The sequence below is a fragment of the Capra hircus genome, chromosome 9 (genome assembly GCF_001704415.2).
Source record: "Capra hircus breed San Clemente chromosome 9, ASM170441v1, whole genome shotgun sequence".
NCBI lineage: Eukaryota > Metazoa > Chordata > Mammalia > Artiodactyla > Bovidae > Capra > Capra hircus.
Genome location: NC_030816.1, coordinates 55,776,514 through 55,796,290, shown reverse-complemented (window position 1 = coordinate 55,796,290; position 19,777 = coordinate 55,776,514). Strand labels below are relative to the sequence as shown.

The 19,777-nt window shown below is 40.2% G+C and overlaps 1 protein-coding gene and 1 pseudogene across 2 annotated transcripts in view; one reads left to right on the top strand and one right to left on the bottom strand.

Annotated features, from left to right (window-relative positions):
- TMEM200A (transmembrane protein 200A) overlaps positions 1–19,777 on the bottom strand; it is an 89,296-nt gene that overhangs the window by 39,071 nt on the left and 30,448 nt on the right. The gene's annotated exons all lie outside the window — the stretch shown is intronic.
- Positions 8,693–10,433, top strand: LOC102189867 (annotated as a pseudogene).

The window sequence follows — 19,777 nt, the reverse complement described above, 5'->3', positions numbered from 1 at the left end:
GGGAAAATGGCTAATTTCAGAACTAAGGCAAGGAAAGTATAAGATGATCTCAAAACAACATGTGCTTTCCAGAAAGCAAGGAAATGCTCAAAGAATAATGGGGGTGTGTCAACAGAAAAGTCAGTTTGAATAAGCTACCACTAGCCAAATATGGGATAACTGAGCATCAGAATATATGATAGTAGAGATTTTAGGGCTTCCCTGGTAGCCCAGCAGGTAAAGAATCAGCCTGCAATACAGGAGACCCTGGTTCGATTCCTGGGTCAGGAAGATCCCCTGAAGAAGAGATAGGCTACCCACTCCAGTATTCTTGGGCTTCCCTGGTGGCTCAGACAGTAATGTTTCTGCAATGAGGGAAATCTGGGTTCAATCCCTGAGTTTGGGAAGATCCCTTGGAGAAGGGCATGGCAACCCACTCCACTATTCTTGCCTGGAGAATCCCCATGGACAGAGGAGCCTAGTGAGTTACATATAGCCCGTGGGGTCACATGGGGTCACATGGGGTCACATGGGGTCCATGGGGTCACAAAGAGTCAGACACGACTAAGCACAGCACAGCACAGTGGATTATAACCTATTAAACCAGGTGACCATAGTAACAAAAACTCACATATTTGTAAATTTAAAGATATTTGCATAAATTCAAAGCACCCCTCACAAACTACTTATTAACTAAAAATGAAAAACAATGTGAAACTTTACAATGGCAGATACCCCTTTATCAAGGGATCAAAGTGAGCATCATTATCACAAGATGAACTGAAATTGTACACTAAATGACACAATGAGAATACAGTGCCAGGAAGGGATCCAGAATAAGCCACTGTGGCATAAAAATGATTTTAAGCTAAAGCCATCTGAGTTCCTAAAATCCCTTATCTGCCTAAAAGCAGAGCCTCTCAAAAGAACTAAAAAGTTCAATTGTCATAAATCCCATCCCTGGGAACAACAATCTTCTCTTTCAGAAGAAGAAGTTAGTATTACAACCAAACAGGCACAAAACCTTTATATATCCCATCTATTCTCCTAAGGTCTACTTATCTTTCAAAAAGTCATTTTTTCCTTCAGTGCTCTTTCTTTCTACTCCCCTTCTAGGAAGTTATTTGTTCTCCCAGAGGTGTCCCTCTGGCCCTCCCCATTCCCTATTAAGATGGCATAAAAGCTCCAAATCCTAACTTCCTCTTTGAGTCATAATTCTTTCTGAACTCCTATGCATACATGCATTAAATTCATTTTTCTTTCCTCTTCTAATCTGTCCTTTTTCAGTTTATTTCAAAGGCCTCCAAACACTGAACTAAAGATGGTAAAGAAGTTATTTTCCACCCCCAAAACTGCTTCTTTGATATTCCCACCAAACCTGAATCTAACAAAGAAGCATCAGAGAAACCCACACTAAAAGACATCCTACAATAACTGGCCTTTCAAGATCATGAAAGTCTGGGAAAGACTAAAGAAGCATTCCAGACTGAAGGATATTAAAGAGACATGACTACTGAATCCAACGCACGATCCTGGACTGGATCCTTCACTGAGATAACTGGCCAAACTTGGGTAAAGCCTGAAAATTAGATGGTGGTAATGTACCAACGTGAAAGTTTTGAATTCAGTGGTTATAATGTAAGTTACATGGAAAATGTTTCTGTTTGTAAGAAATGCACATTAGAGTGCTTGAAGGTGAGGATATCATGCCAACGAGTTATTGAATATTTTCAAATGACTTAGGGAAAAATGTTCTTTGTACTATACTTGTAAAAATTCTGTAAGCATAAGATTAAAAAATAAATAAACAAACACTTCCAAAAATGGCACTGGTTTGCTTTATTGCCTTATCCACTTACCCCAACATGGTCCATTGCTGGTTTAAAACAAATCTCTAGTGTCAATGGGAGGTGCCATTTTGACTTTTCCAAAACTTCCACTTGACAATTGCAGCCTCCCAGCAGTAGCCAAGTCTACAATCCACTGTGGTTTTTCTAGAGCAACACTGATAACCTATTCTTAATTGAATAAGAAGGTTTCCCCCCCCCCCAATTCAATCTTATCAGAATTAAGACATGATTTCATTAGCATTTCACTTGGGCTTTTGAAATAATCACTCTTGTCATGTTCACTGATTATAATTTAGCTTTGTTTAAGCAAGTAATGTGTCACATGAACAGAAGCAATATCTTAATTGTGCATGGGTCTTAATACTATAAAATTACATCAAATGAAATCCTTCTACCAGATAGACTTCCTAGTACTATTAAACAAATTCAAATAAATAGGAGATCTTTTGTCACATGGTTCATTTCACATTTAAGCAACTACTATGTGTTCTCTTTAAATGAAAACTTACTAGAAAATGCCCACAATTACAGTTATGTCATTAGGACTTAATACATATATATCTTTAATGTAAAAGTTAATGTTAAAGATATTTAATATTTTATCATTTCACATATTCTGAATCCATTTGAATTTCTCTCAGCCTTTTAGTTGTTACTTACTGAAGAGATCCTAATGTATAAAATGAGAGCAAAGCAGTACACCCAAAACCATGAGGTTGGTCTTCCATCCCTCCCTAAATCCTGGACCACACCAGGAATCCCCATTCACAGAGAATTCACAGAAGAGCTCTGATCACAGGGACACTTGAAAGTCTGCCCAAGAGATTAAATAACACTCAATTCTACAACTTAAACAAATTCACTTTAGTTTCAAAAACCTTGATACTCAGCCTAGCATTTTATTTTAAATAAATATAGTGCATAGTTTTGCTGTTAGTCATATTATATAAACTGCAATATGACAGACCTTCTAAAAACAAAAAGGTTAACGTACATGCTTTTCTCATGTTTGAAGATCACAACCTCCTTCAAGAACATGATTCACTGTTTTTACTTAAAGTGACTTTTTATTAAAGAAACAGAGAGAAATTGCTCTTCATCCATAAGGCATAACATTCCAAAGAGAAACACTGCCGCAAAAATCACATGGTGATTTGCTGTAATTAATCCTGTCTTCCCAAACGCTAGGTCACAGGCTTTTAAGATGCTAAATTATCTTCCTCCTTTATCTAACCACCTGCTAGTCATGAGATATCAAAATGCTTTATAAGAATGACAGTCAAGAAAAAAAATCCCCTCTGTCTGAAGCATTTCCTGTCCATCAACTCATTGAACTTGAGCCAATCCTGCCATGATGGGATGTGGGAAATACATTATTAAGTAGAACTAAGTAAGGCTGGCAGTTCTGCCCTAGTTCCCTAGAAGCCTGTCAGACCCCAAGTAGTTGTAATGATAAACTTGTGCAGAGAAGCTTGGCATGCCCGGGGGTCCAAACTGTCCTGAGATAATTTATTTAAGGTTACCTCTGACTTCATGAAACAGTGTATTTCATATAAAGAAAGCATGCTAGTTCAGAGGGTAAAAATGGAAACAACCACTTAAAGATACATACTAAAATTTAAAAATAGGTTTTTGAGGCATCGTATGTCAGTTCATACTCTATGAAAGGCTGATGCCAAGACAGAATTAGAACTGAAAGAGATTACCGGGAGAAACACCTGTGACAGATAAAGAGGGAGGGTTCGGGAAGAAAGAGAGGAACCCACAGACCACCAGAAACCCTTGGCAACCATGAAAAGAAAGAGAAGGGTTGAATAGGAGGAGACTCATGTGTTCGGCTCTGAGAAAGGCTGCCAGCTTCGCCTCAAGCATACTCACTAGAATGAGTCCCCTCTGGGCAGAACTGGCCTGGCCCCGGCCCCTTGCCACGCTCAGTCATCACCCCTGAAGCCCTGTGGGCATGCAGTGGCAAAGCAGAAGATATGGCACCTGCAGGCTGCTGGCCAACTATTAATACTCCCACAGAAGTTCCCTCCTGAAAGCAGGTCAGAACAGCAACCTCATCAATGGCTTCAGCGCAGAAACAATCAAACTAGCTAAACAGGACACATATACTTGCTACACAAGCCTTTCATGTCATTGCGCCACTTGGAAAGCCTTTCAGGGTTTTCTCATTTTGAACGTGATAATGTCGAAACTCCTCAGAAAAGCACGTATGTTGCTCTGGGTTCTGGACCCTGCTGTCTCTGGTCAACTCCATTCCCGCCTCCTCTCCATAAGCATCCCACCTATGCTCTAGTCAGGCATATTCACTCCTGCTCCCAACGTGCCACACGCCCATTTTGCTTCTCTGACTCTTCTCAGGCTCCTTTCTTTCCTGTGGTGTCTGGTTCCCCAGCCTCATCCAAACTGACAACACCTGACACATGCATACTGGACCATTCAGAGCCTAGGGTCAGAAATCAGGGAAAGTAGATGAAAAAGAAAAATAAGAGGCTGCGATCAGAGGATGGAGAGTGGAGACTGGAGCAATGCTAGAACGAATCACAGGGTCTCAGAAGAGGTCTATCATAGACTTTTGCCAATCCCATGCAGAGTTGGAGAAAAATCCTTGATAAATATCCACCTGGGCAGAAAACCTGGAACCCGCTTTTTCGTGTGTCCCTCTGCTAAGTTTCTATTCATCCTTCAAGAGTCCCACTGGGTCTGGAAGCCTGTGCAATCTGCTTCATCTAATCAGTCAGAGCTCCTGCCTGCCTCTCCATCGGACCATTACAGTACTGTACACATTGGAGCACTTTTTATATTGTACTGAGAATACCGTTTCTTTTTTTTTTTTATTGTTCTATTGAAGCATAGTTGATCTACAAAGTTGTGTTTCATTTCTGCTGTACACAAAAGTGACTCAGTTATACATATATATAAAAATTCTTTTTCATATTCTCTTTTATTATGCTTTATGCTGTGCAGTGCTGTGCTTGCTTCAGTCATGGGTGATGCTTTACCACCCCGTGAACTGTAGCTCACCAGGCTCCTCTGCCCATGGGGATTCTCTAGGCAAGAATACTGCAGTGGGTTGCCATTTCCTCCTCCAAGGGATCTTCCCAACCCAGGGATCAAATCCAGGTCTCCCACATTGCAGGTGAATTCTTTACCAGCTGAGCTTCCAGGGAAGCCCACTGTTATGAATTATCACAGGATATTGAATATAGTTCCCCGTGCTATACAGTAAGACCTTGTTGCTTATTCATCCTACATATAATATTTTGCATCTGTTAATCTCAAATGTCTAATGCTTCCTTCCCTTACCCCATGGTCCATATCTACCTCCTTACTACCCTAAACTTTTCAACTACATCTTATCAGGCTTTGTGTGCCTGCTGTTTGTAGTGGAAGATAGTTTCGTAACAACACAGGTTTGATGAATGAAATAAATTTATCATGTATTAGAATACAGATGATATGCAAATAACCCATCAATACAGTGGCTATATAAAAATAAAAGGAATTTCATAAATCAGGTTTGAGATGTAGTCTCTTAAATCTGCTCCAAAAGAAAATTGTCATACAGTTTGTGAGAGTCAAGTTCTCTTTTCACATGAATCTTTATATACCTTTTCTGTTCTGTAAATGCCATTTGTAGGCTGATCTGCAATATAAATTACTTCTCTACTTTGATTTTTTTTTCTCCTCTCGATTGGCAGCAACTTGAGGGCTATCTCTGCTATTCATCACTTGCTTGCAGCCCCATTGTGGGTGGCGGTTCAGTGGCTAAGTCTTGTCTGACTTCTACAGCCCCATGGACTGTAGCCTGTCAGGCTCCTCTGTCCATGGGATTTCCCAAGCAAGAATACTGGAGTGGGTTGCCATTTCTTTCTCCATGCAGCCCCATGATATTGACCAAACTGAATATCTTCATGTACATAGGTGTAAAGGTATAATCGATGTTAAATTATTGAGATAATTATTTGAATAGAGATATTAGTAATTTAGGCAACAAAGTTCTTGGTTTTGAATTACCTAGATCATTATTTTAATAATCTTTGCTAAACTTTGCAAATGCAGACAATATATATGTCTTAAGCACAATAATCCTACTAGTAATTTCCTGGTTTAAGTGAGAAGCAGCTATTAATCCTGCTGCCAAACATCTGTGATATTTCAGAGTCTTGATAACTGTCACATTCCAAAGTGAACTGAATACCTGGATAGAAGACAATATTCCATTAGAATTTTTTCCAAGTTTACTTCTATCACTATTATTCAGGACGTATTTAAAATGGGTTTAAGCACTTTCTGATGCAAAGTTGTTTCTCCTCCTTCTCTTACCACCTCACCCACACTGTCTTAATATGAGACTTAAAGAGCATAATTATAATTTCAGGAGCCTTTTACATTATGTAAGGGAGTCTTTATGCCATCAATATGAAAATAAAAGGAATGCTTATTAAAATCAGGTACAGCGCGCTCAAACCAAGAAAATCTGATTATACACTCTTGGAGGCTTACATTTAACATTAAGCAGAAAAAGAGGGGGAAAAAGAGCCTGTCATGAGCTTTGTCACAAAGATTAAAGAAAAATAAAAACATGGAGAAGCCAACTATCAAGAGGTCAAACGAAACCTGGCTGGGAGGCCAAGACATAGAGACAATCAATGGGAACTACTCTAAGATTTTAGTTTTGAAGGAAAAGAGAAAGGACAGCAGTGAGAAATAGAGACACAATTAAGCAGAGGGTATTGCCTTTCTGTTTAAGACAGAAGAGTTTTCTTTCTGGCAACAAAACTGACAAAGTGAAACAAAAGAAGCTAAAGTCAGGGAATAAAAAGTGAGAAGTTACTTTGTTTGGAATTCAGGACATGCATCAGGTATAGCTCTACTGGTGGTCAAGTATGGGTGTGAGAGTTGGACAATAATGAAGGCAGGGGTCTGAAGAATTGCTGTTTTTGAACTGTGTTGCTGGAGAAGACTCCTGACGGTCCCTTTGAAAGCAGGGAGATCAAACCAGTGAATCCTAAAGGAAATCAACCCTGAATACGCTTTGGAAGGACTGATGCTAAAGCTGAAGCTCCAATATTTTGGCCACCTGATGTGAACAGTTGACTCATTGAAAAAGACCCTGATGCTGGGAAAGATTGAAGGCAGAAGGAGAGGGTGACAGAGGATGAGATGGTTGGACGGCATCATCGATTCAACAGACATGAACTTGGGCAAACTCCAGAGGATGGTGAGGGACAGGGAAGCCTGGCATGCTGCAGTCCATGGGGTCATGAAGAGTCAGACACAACTTGGTGACTGAACAACAACATGATCAGGTATAGAGTCTCCAACAGCACACCTGGAAAATGGGAATCAGATGAGAGAAAACTATGTGTTAATGTGGAATTAATCTCACAAATGTGAGTGAAAAGCCTGGTTTCAGAAGATATTATCGTTGCATTTATATTTTTTAAAGACTCTATATTTTATTTAAGGACTTCTTGTAGAATATACTTGTTGTTGTTTAGTCTCTAAATTGTGTCTGACTCTTTTGCAACCCCACAGAATGTAGCCCACTAGGCTCCTCTGTCCATGGGGATTTCCCAGGCAAGAATACTGGAGTGGGTTGCCATTTCCTTCTCCAGTAGCATTTATATTAAATAGCATGTGAGATTATTACAAAAGATTTTTAAAGAGACATACATATGTGATTAAAGAAAAAGGGGAAAATAATATAAAATTTAGGATATTGTTTGGAGGAGATAAGGAAGAGTGATCAGAGCACATAACTGTTCAGAAGTATCAGAAAGGATCTAGTGTTAAGCTAAACCAATTGTGTTTGTTATATAATTATTCTTTACTCTGCACACACATTTTATATTTCTTGTTTATACATGTGGAATGTTGTCTATAGTTGTTAAAGTCAAATATAAAGACAGAAATTACTTGGTTAAGTTATATGTTAATGAAAGGAGCCAAGGTGAACGTTAGAAGTGGAAGCCATGAAAAGAAAAGGATAACCGATGGAGGTGGACGTGGATCCCAGAAGCGAAATAGTTTATGAGTCCCTGAGATGGATGAATGAACCTTTCAAGGAAGGGTCAACTATTCCTAGAAGTCAGGGAACGGTAGAAGGATGAAAACATGAAAACCAAGCATGCAGTGGCTTGAAGCAGATGCGACTGCTGATTCTGCAAGTCAAAACCAGTCAAACATTGACAATTTCATGTCTGTTCAATATTATTGTTCAATATGTGGAAAGGCTGTGGTACAGGGAGGTGGTAAGCATTGCAGGTTTGTCATCTGGACCAGAAAACAGGAGGTGAGGACACCTGAGGAGGATGGTGTGAGCCAGCACGTGGAGAGCACAAGAGACTCCCAAGAGGACCTCGAGGCAGTGCTGAAAGCAAGCTCCAGGCTGCAAACCTGAACTGAGTAAGGGCAGCGACTTGGAAAGTTGCGGTGTTGTCTCTAGCAGCCCTGAGCAATCCAGTTGTCAGAGGTGAGTGACTGTTCACATGAATGTGAGTGCACATCCTTTCTCCCCCTTAGAATGACTCTCCTACCATGAGACAAAATCAGCTAATGGAAAGCAAATGGTATGAAGAAATCAAAACAAATTGCTGCCATAGTGGATTTAAGTGAGTAGAGCAATTCTTCAAAGTTTCTTTTATAAGAATGATTCACTGAAAAACCATAAAATTATCCATGCTTTTGCAGTTCAAATATAAACTATCAAAGATTAAATTTTTATTTCAAAATTCAGCAATATAAAACATACATTTGCTTCTTCCAATAACACTAATCATATAAGTGATCACCAGTGTAAATTAGCAGGAAAAAAATTCTTTGAATTAAAAAAAAGAGAAGGCTGGGGAGGTTTGGAAGCAGTCATTGTGTAACGCTGGACTGGGAATCAGAAGACCTGGTTTCTAATCCCTGTTCTGTCACTAACGAGCTGTGTGATCTTTGAAGCTTAAGTGAAAATGGTACATGTTAGAAGATATGAAACAAGGAAAAATTCTAAAACTCAAGGGCATGAACAGAAATCTCGAGTCGATTGGAGGTGGACTAAAAGAAGTGTCGCACAGTTATGTGAGAGTGGTGACGAGCTTGAGAGTGATGAAAGTGTTGACAGTGACGAAGATCCTGACAATAGCAAGGGGTCTGATCACATTAAGAAGCCAGAAAATGAAAGAGAGCTTAAATTAATTAATGTTGAAGGTGAAGGAACCAGTAGTAAGCATCTCATTAACACTGACAATAGTTCCACATATGAAGAAGAAAAGAACAAAACTAAACATGGATGTATTGACTTAGCAGATCATGAAAAGGGTTCAGGTCAAGAGGAGGGTGATCTCCGCAAACACACTGGACAAATAACAGAGGAGGATCTAGAAGAAGAACGCATCAAGCGAGGGAAGAGAAAAAGGATCTCCTCTGTGATGAGTGACAGTGATGAGAGTGACGACAGTGATATCCTAGCTAGGAAAGTGAGGGTTAAACGTCCACGCAGAGTGGTCGAAGATGAATGTTCCTCAGTGGAGATGGAGCAAAACATTCCTGAAAAAACTTCAGCCACAAGGAAGCGAGAACAGCTGCAGAAACTGGAAGGACTCTCAAAACAGAGATCTCGTCAGAGACATAATAGTAGTAGAGATTTTGAGGACTCTGAAAAGAAATCCTCCCCCAGCAGTGATGACAATGATGTTGAGGAGGAAGAGGAAGAAGACAATGATTATGAATTTGGTGAAGATGGAGATCATTATATTATTGATGGCTTTGTAGTACAGGATGAGGAGGGTGATGAAGAGAATAAAAGCCAACAAGGAAAGCAATTGACTACATCACAACGGAAATCAATAAAACAGAATTCTCTTTATTCTTTTAGTGACCACTATACTCACTTTGAAAGAGTTGTGAAGGCTCTTCTGATCAATGCTCTAGATGGATCTTTTCTGGGAACTTTATATGATGGCACCAGGCAGAAATCGTACGCACAAGATATGTTGACTTCTCTTTATTATTTGGATAACCGCTTTGTTCAGCCTCGTCTAGAGAATTTAGTCTCTAGAAGTCGTTGGAAAGAGCAATACAAGGAGTGAGTAGAAAATTATTCTAGGGTAAGTATCCAACCGAAGAATCCTGAGAACTGTTCCTGCCAGGCTTGTGGGTTGCATCGCCACTGTAAATACTCAGTGCATTTATCAGGAAAGCTGTATAACACCAGGACCATGGAAACAGATGATTTCATGTCACACAATAAACAGAAATAGGATCAACTTCAAGAATATCTCAGTTCTGCGGATTACTTTCAAGATGAGAAGTTTGACTGAATTTTAACACATTTCCTTCAGAGAAGATTTTGTAAATTCCTGTAAATGTGAAGATCACAAGTCTTGTTTCTCTGTATCATGTGACCTATTTATATGTTTTATGTATAGCTTCATGGCAAAATATCTTGTGTGAAACATGTTCATCTTAATTTCCATGAAACAACACTGCAGTCTAATAAAACTTTTATCTACTGTAAAAAAAAAAAAGAGAGAGAGAGCACTATGTCTGGACACCATTTATCAAAATAATAACAATTATAAAGAAGATTTCACTACTCAACATAATCTAGAATTTGCTTGGTATGATACGTTCCTTGGTCATACATTCTCTCTGAACAAGGAGAAAGGAAATCTGTGATCTACTAATTATTGTGAATGTTCTGTTACATTTATCAGCAGAATTCAAATAAGTGATTAGTGATCACTAATGCAGTCACATGTCAGATACCTCTCAGCGTGGAGGGGATCATCAGTGTGAGGAATCGACAGATGTTCCATCCATGTGTTTTTTGCAAATGTTTTTACCTGGTGCAGCTGCACCTAGTGATAGAAAAAGAGATGCAAGGCAAGGCGGCCAGTGACAGAAATAATATGAAATTAACCTATGGCAGATTTGGAAGATGAAGGGTGCACTGATGGGTATTTATTTTTTTATACTTTCCTAAATTATATGATTTTTTTAAAGAGAAAAGATTGCTGGGAGAAATATCAATAACATCAAGTATGCAGATGACACCACCCTTATGGCAGAAAGTGAAGAAGGACTAAAGAGCCTCTTGATGAAAGTGAAAGAGGAGAGTTAAAAAGTTGGCTTAAAACTCAACATTCAGAAAACTAAGAACATGGCATCCAGTCCCATCACTTCATGGCAAATAGATGGGGAAACAGTGACAGACTTTATTTGGGGGGCTCCAAAATCACTGCAGATGGTGACTGCAGCCATGAAATTAAAAGACACTTTCTCCTTGGAAGAAAAGCTGTGATCAACCTAGACAGCATACTAAAAAGCAGAGACATTACTTTATCAACAAAGGTCTGTCTAGTGAAAGCTATGGTTTTTCCAGTAGTCATGTATGGATGTGAGAGTTGGACTATAAAGAACGCTAAGCGCTGAAGAATTGATGCTTTTGAACTGTGGTGTTAGAGAAGACTCTTGAGAGTCCCTTGGTCAGCAAGGAGATCCATCCTGTCAATCCTAATATTCATTGGAAGGACTGATGTTGAAGCTGAAACTCCAGTACTTTGGCCACATGATGCAAAGAACTGACTCAGTGGAAAAGACCCTGATGGTGGGAAAGCTGAAGATGGGAGGAGAAGGGGACGACAGAGGATGAGATGGCTGGATGGCATCACCAACATGATGGTCATGAGTTTGAGTACGCTTCAGGAGTTGGTTAAGGACACGGAAGCCTGGCATGCTGAAGTCCATGGGGTCGCAAAGAGTCAGACATGACTGAGTGACAGAGCTGAACTGAACTTTCCTAAATTATATGAGTTTTTATTTTTTTTGTTTTTTTTATTTTTTTGTTTTTTTTAGATTTCTTTTGTTTTTTTAATTTTTTTTTTATTTTTTAAAATTTTAAAATCTTTAATTCTTACATGCGTTCCCAAACATGAACCCCCCTCCCACCTCCCTCCCCACAACATCTCTCTGGGTCATCCCCATGCACCAGCCCCAAGCATGCTGCACCCTACGTCAGAATATGAGTTTTTAAAGAGAAAAGTTGAGTATTATATTCACAAAACCACCAGCAACAACAACCACAAAAACAGCCCCCTCATTTCCTCTTGGGAAATTTGAATTTTTATAACTTTTTTCACATCAATTTAGAATATTATTAATTTAAAAGAACTGGTAAAAATCCAAAATGTCTGAGGATTTTCTCAAAATTACAATAAAATTCTAAGCAAACAAAAATATATAAATAATGCAGCTAAAGACATGGAAACAACTTAAGTGTCCATCAAGAAATGAATGGTTAAAGAAGACGTGGTGCATACATACAGTAGAAAACTCCTCAGCCATAAAACATAAAAAAATAATGACCTCTGCAGCAACATTTACGGACCTAGAGGCTTATCATACTAAATGAAGTAAGTCAGAAAGAAAAAGACAAATACCCTATGATATCACATATATGTAGTATCTAAACTTTGACACAAATGAGCTTATTTACAAAATAGAAACAGACTCATAGACCTAGAAAACAGATTTGTGGTTTCCACCGGGGGATAGGAGAATGATGGAGTGGGAGCATGGGATTAGCAGATGAAAGTAATTATATACAGAATGGATAAACAACAAGGTCCTACTACTTAGCACAAGGAAGTTAAATTCGATATCCTATTATAAATCATAATGGAAAATATGAAAAAGAATATATATATGTATACGCAAAACTGAATCCCTTTGCTGTACAACTGAAACTAACACAACATTGTAAATCAACTATACTTCAAAAATACATTTTTAAAACACATAAATAAAAAGTTGATACCAAAATTTTCCTTAAAATTTTTAATATTCTATACTATGACCTGCCAATATCTGCAGAGCACCCACTGTGTGTAAGAAACTGTCAGTCCCATGTCCATAAATGTCAGACATGACATAACACTGAAGTCGCTCAGTTGTGTCCGACTCTTTGCGACCCCATGGACTGCAGCCTACCAGGCTCCTCCGTCCACGGAATTTTCCAGGCAAGAGTACTGGAGTGGGTTGCCATTTCCTTCTCCAGGAGATCTTCCTGACCCAGGGATCGAACCCAGGTCTCCTGCATTGTAGGCAGATGCTTTACCGTCTGAGCCACCAGCAAGATCCTATAAACGTCAGAAATACTAATAAACATAAAGTCTAAGAGTAGAGAACATTTTTTAAAGCTTTAGTTGTTTTCTTAAGCTGCCCCCCAAATGTAAACTGTACTGATTTTTCACACAAGTTCATAACATATGTCTGATACTTTCATTTGAAAATGACTCTAACACCAAATGTCCTTTATCACTATTTTCATATTTAAATGTTAAAGTGTTAAGTTTTAGCCACTAATGACACCATCATAAGTTTTACATCCCTGCCCTTTTAATAACTGCTGTCAAAAAAGAAAAAGACCACGTTGTTATGGGCTCTGGATTTTAACTACCATTATGTGCAGTATCTCCTTTAAATTCAATCACAGGACTTTCCTAGGTGTCCAGTGGTTAATACTCCAGGCTTCCAATGCAAGGGGTTCAAATTTCCTTTAAATTTAATCACAGGACTTCCCTGGGCATCCAGTGGTTAATACTCCAGGTTTCCAATGCAGGGGGTTTGTATTTGAGCTCTGGTCAGGAAACTAAGACCCCACATGTTGTACAGCACAGCCAAAATAAATAAAATAAATAAAATAATGGACTGTAAGGTAAAGGTCACTAAAATTCAAGTTAGAAGATCAGCGCTTACAAGAAAAAAAAAATCAGTCAGACTCTGGATCAGAGTAGTAACCTTCTGGTATAACACAATCCAGTCAAGAAATGTGTGGTGAGTCTCTTCTAACATCATTACCAGAAAATCCTTTCCCATCTGACCAGTGAATTTAAAAGCAATTGTTCTGAACAGATACCGTGTTCATTAACTTTTTATTTAAAAAAAATCACTTCGTAACATCAGGTTTCATAAGAGATTTGTAAAAATTACTTAATTAACCATATAGGAGTCTCAGCCAGAACCTGAAATATTTTCTGAGCCACTTTCACTCAAATCAGTTGTTTATTATAATCACTTCCTCTGAAAAAACAATTTGTGAGCTCTCTTCTTCCTGAGTATGCCTTCACAAATGCACTATTAATGTTTCAGATAGTATAATAGAACAGACTGTCCAGCGCAGGCAACAGGAGCTGCTTTTCCACAGCCTCCAAAATTACAGATTGATTTTGACATGTTTCAGCTGGCTGGCATTTCCACAAAGGGTTCCAACCACTTGGGAGAGGGGAAAACTACTGACATGACCCTTTTTTCAGGCAACTCAATCTAGTTGCAAGAATTATAGCCAATCCATCGAGAATGGCTATACAGCTAGTCAGAATTGTTTGGGTGGGGAAAGGGTAAGGTTTTCTCTTTTTTTCCCCATCCTACACAGAAGGAACTATGAAGATAAATTTGCTGTACCTAATACAATGTACTAAGTGACCAGTACTTTCAAAACATTGAAATATAGCGAAAATAATGCAAGACAAGGAGAGAAGACTGGTATTCTGGCATAGGTTCTAGCACTGGCCAGCTGGGTGGCCTTAGGTGAATCACTAAGTGTTTTGGGGCTTTAACTTCCTTAGCAGGGAAATGAAGGCAATGGGGAACATGAATTTTCAAATCCTGATACACTTACAAGTTTAGGATTCTGTGGTTCACTCTTCACTAAAGGGTCATAAGACTTTTGCAAGAAGACAAGTAAATCACACAAGACACCCTATATTTGGACTTCCCTGGTGGTTCAGATGGTAAAGAATCTGCCTGCAATATGGGAGGCCTGGGTTCGATTACTGGGTGGGGAAGATCTCCTGGAAAAGGGAATGGCTACCCACTTACTCCAGTATTTTTGTCTGGAGAATTCCAAGGACAGAGGAGCCTGGTGGGCTACAATCCATGGGATCACAAACAGACCCAACTGAACGACTTTTGACACCCTCTATTTACCCAGTACTATAGCTTCTATTCCAAAGAGAACTTCCAACATCCCATACCTACTGCAAGCTCCAGGATGTAAGCTCAGCCTTCACTCCAAAGCTCTGTGCGTACCATTTGACATCTTAACAAATGCATAAAAAATGCCAAAAAAATAAATTAGCAAGGGCGCTGTCAGCCAGACATGAAGTGAAAAGGATAATCTGTGCCAAAAAATGTCCTCCCTCATGTAAAGAAACTGGTAATTGGAAGTAAGAGGAATTCCCCACCTCCAGGAACAGACTGTGCAGGGGCGGGGCGCCCCTGCCAATATCCAAACCTTTGCCAGAAGCAGAGGCAGCGTGGGGAGAGAAGAAAGCTCTTCCACCCCCGCTACTCCGACTATTTACAGGGAACCATTCCAACTTCTGGCAGGAAGCTGCTGGCAGAAGTGAGTATTCCCTTCTGTAGGAGCGGAAGGGATTTCGGTGTGACAGTTGTGCAACAGCAAAATCAGACCAAGTCTTGATAAAGGGTCTTTCTTGCACATCAGTTCAGCACTTCCCTTGAAACAGTCCCAGGCTTTAGACTCTAGACTGGGTAGAGGGCAAGGGTGGTGGCTCCTTCCACACAAAGCAGTCAAGAGCCAAATCTTCTGGGGTTGGTAAAAGGTTTCTGAGAAATGGACAAATATTGACTTCAAACGCTAACAACTAGCTTGAAAATACAGTTTATTGAATCCTGAAACACAACCAGGGATGTGATTCACTGCTATTTCACCTCAATGATGAAGTGGTGGATACATAACAGGAGTGGAAACTGTTTACATTACCCTAATTGAAGGGCAGGATGTGATACTCAATCTGTCAAAAAAAAGGAAGAGAAATCCTTCCCAAGAAGATGAGCTGACAATTCAAAAGATAAAACATGATTAGAGATTTTCCCAATAGAATATATAAAGGCACATATTTGAACAACAAAGAAATGCATTCCTTGACCCAACCAGAACAACATGGTTCCTTCAAGGAAATCGTGGATTAAAATGGTTTATCGTTGCTGTTTAGTCGCTCAGTCATGTCCGACACTTTTGTGACCCCCATGGACTGTAGCTCTCCAGGTTCCTCTGTTCATGGGATTTCCCAGGCAAGACTACTGGAGTGAGTTGCCGTTTCTCTGAGGATCTTTCCGATTAGTGACAATAAATGATGCTTTGGCCATCTCCTTAGTGTTGAGAAAGCTGTATCCTATGCTCCCCCACTTTACATGTCAGGTCTGAAAAATAATCTTCCTGAAAAAAGGACGTACCTTTACACACGCACACAGAGGTTGTGCTGAACATTCATATTTTTGATGCTGTTGTAATTATTAAAATCAAATCAGAAGAGTCTCCTTCCTCCCTGCAACCGGGCCCCTGTCAGATCAGGGATATTTCAGCTGCACTGAAGACTGCGTGGGCTTCCTTCCTTCTCCCCTCTGGAGCCTGAGACAGAACTCTAGCTCATCCCCAGCTATCTGATGATTTGAGGGGCCGGCAGGGTTGTGGGGGAGTGGGACTCCTCATGGAGGCTCACAAAGGAGACACTGTTCCCTTGTTCTGCCTAAATTCCCAGCTTCCTGGGCAAACACTGCCTGGTCCTATCCTCAGCCAGCATTTCAAGTAGAGAGGATGAAGGTTTCCGAAGAAGCAGGGCTGCTTCTGAGCAACAGATGGAGTGGGCTCAGAAGCCCGGGACAGGTGCTCTTGCAGTCCAGGGGGTGTTCTCAAGGCTCCACCACACCGCCCTCCGGACTTGGGGACCACATATATTCATCCTGCAGAGTGTCTATTTCCAGGCACATGCTGTGCTCTACCCGACCCCACTGTCTAGTCCGAGGATTTGAGAGCCTTGGGCAGCGTTGTGGGCAGAGACTGTTGGGAGGTAACATAAGTTGAGAGTAATCTTTTAGCAGAACAGTTTGAGTTAAAATAAAGGGATTGAAAAGGAGGGGAAAAAAAAAAAAGGACATGCTTTTAGCAGCAAACTAGTCAAAAAAACACTTAGGTAGAAAATGATGAAACACTGGCATCTTTTGTGGCTCAGGCCATGTGAACCCAAGGCAGTCTGGTCCACTGAACTCGATCTTTGATCAGGCTCTTTATATGAAGCTGTTACTGGCACAGGAGGCTTGGAAATGATGTAAAACATCTGCCCACTGCACATGTGTCTTTGATGTTTGAGCTGGTCATTTCTGGCCCCCAGGCAATGACGTGACCCCATTTGTTGAAAAATTACTTCATCTCTGTTGCCATAACACTAGGTGTGTACCTTTTTAAATAGTACTCCATTGTAAGAAATGATTCACTTTTTTCTCTGGTGTTCTCCCTCATGAGATCAAACTCCTTGAAAGCAGGGACAGTAAAAGAAGGTAGCATGCCTTAACCCCCAGGCCCCTAGGTATTCCTCCCTCTATTATCTACTACAGATGAGCTTTTTCCGTCAAGACTTCTAACTTGATCTCAGCTTTAAGATTCTATGTCTACTGACCATTGTATTCTATCCATTAGAGATACCTACATGTTTTCTTCACTCTTAATTTTGCTGCTTAATTCTGTCAATTTATTCTGATTCAGTTTTATTCCTGCAGTTCTATAAGGCTGCACTGGCTGACTCAGTCTTATGGAATCGTAGTTTTACAAATCCTACTGTGTGCCAAGAGATGAGCTACTCGCTACAGAAACCGAAATGAATGAGAAATCAAAATGAGTATAACATCAAAAATTCAAAATTTAGGGAATTATGGGGATTTGACTGAAAGATGAATAGATATTAGTTTAACAAAGAAAAGAGGGAAAACAAGGAGGCGGCAACAGTTGCCAGAAAGGTATGACAGTATGAGTGAATCTGGCATGTTGGAGTTTGAGTGCTAAAGCATGTTGGGACACAACCCATGGTGAGCCTGAAAGATAAGCAGGTCCCCGAGGGCCATCTACATCATGCTAGAGAGGCTGACCTTCATTATAAAGGCAGTGAAAGACACTAGGAAGCAAGACAATGAACGGACAAGCTGGATATGAAACTGGAAGCCGAACGGCTGGTTTTAAGGGCAGCTGTAATAATCTAAGCAAGAAAGGATCAAGACCTTCATGGAAGCCATTGCACTTGAAATGGATAAGAATGGACCGTACTGAAAAAAATGACAGGTGGGATTAACAAAAGGGATTCGCAGGGATTTGCTGGGTGGAAACAGGGAAATGGTGAGGGGAGGAGTAAGAGATGAGAATCATTCTGATTTCTCATTCGTTTTGGTTTCTATAGTGAGTAGCTCATCTCTTGGCACATAATAGGATTTAATAGCCACTTACAGTTGAGTAATGTAAACGTAAGTAAACACAGAAGGCATGTTTTTAGACAATAACAACACTTAGCATTTATTAAGAAGCAGTTCAGGCAATATTTTCTAAGTGATTTACACACATTACCTAATTTGATCTTCTCAAGAACCCTGGAAGACAAGTATCCATCTATCAGATGAGGATAATGGTGCAACAAAAGGAGAAGTCCTCTGCACAAGGTTACTGAGTTATCAAGGAACAAAGGAAGACTGACTCCAGAGCCCTGCTCCAGTCCCTGGAATAAAGAATTCAGAAGGAAGCTGAAAACAGACAAGGAAGTAAGAGTATGAGTTCAACTGTACACACATGAGGTTTTTGTTTCAGGAAAATATGCAAGAGAAGATACCTTAGTAGGGCTAGGATACATGATTCCAGAATTCATTGGGAGGTTCTTAGCTAGGAATTCAGGAATCTTCAGGGTATAGATTATATTTGGAACCTGGGGGTGGAAGATGTTATGAAGTTTTAAAAAAAAAAGGTGGAGAGAAAGAGGCACCTTTGATCTCTGCCTGGATCTTGAAGCCTAAAGTCTCAAGTAGCCAATGCCACTTTGAGTGAACACACTGAATAATTCTGTCAGCAATCAGGGAACGGGAAAAGGAAGCTTGAGAAAAAGGTGGTGGCACTAATGGTTTCAGAAACAAGACCTGAGGTTTTGGTGAGTCCTTGCCCTTTTGGTCCAGAAGAAAACAAAAAATCCATATAATGAACCAACTCAATTACTGTAACTGAGTAGTTCTTCAAGTGTCTTTTCCTTTTCTTTCCATATTCAGTGTACTTCTGTCTGGTGTGGGACCTGTCCTCTAGGGGTTGGCAGTCTGGTGGGGAGCAGGCACAGGCAAATTATTAATAATGATTACATACACATTGGGCTTCCCTGGTGGCTCAGCTGATACAGAATTCACCTGCAATGCAGGAGATCTGGCTTCTATCCCTGGGTTGGGAAGATCCCCTGGCAAAGGAAATGGCTACCCACTCCAGTATTTTGGCCTGGAGAGTTCCATGGACTATATAGTCCATGGGGTCACAAAGAGTTAGACACAACTGAGCAACTTTCATTCTCACACATTCGGGGCTGTTGTATGACTGTTGCATACAGCGATTTTTCAACTGTGGGCAATTTTGTCCTCAGAGGACAAAAGGCAATGTCTGGAGATATTTTTTATTGTTCAACTTGGTCAGCTCTTAAGGCTGAAGTTACTGGCAAGAGGTGACTCAGTGGTAAAGAGTCCATCTGCCAAGAAGGAGATGTAGAAGATGGGAGTTCAATCCTTGGGTTGGGAAGATCCCCTGGAGGAAGGAAATGGTAACCCACCCCAGTATTTTTGACTGGAAACTCTCACGGACAAGAGGAGCCTTGGGGGCTATAGTCCAAGTGGTTGCAAAGAGTCAGACATGACTGAGCACAGCACAGAAGGAGAAGTAGAGACTACAGATGTGTCTAAACATCCTACAATGCACAGGACAATCTGCCACAACAAAGGATTATCTGATTCAAACTATCAATAGTGAGAAGGCTGAGAAATCCTGCTGTAATGAGGGGTAGCAGACAAAGTCCAGGGCAGAGGGACAAAAACTCAAGGCTGCCTTGGAGGATCAAGCAACCTCAACATTGGAGCAGATT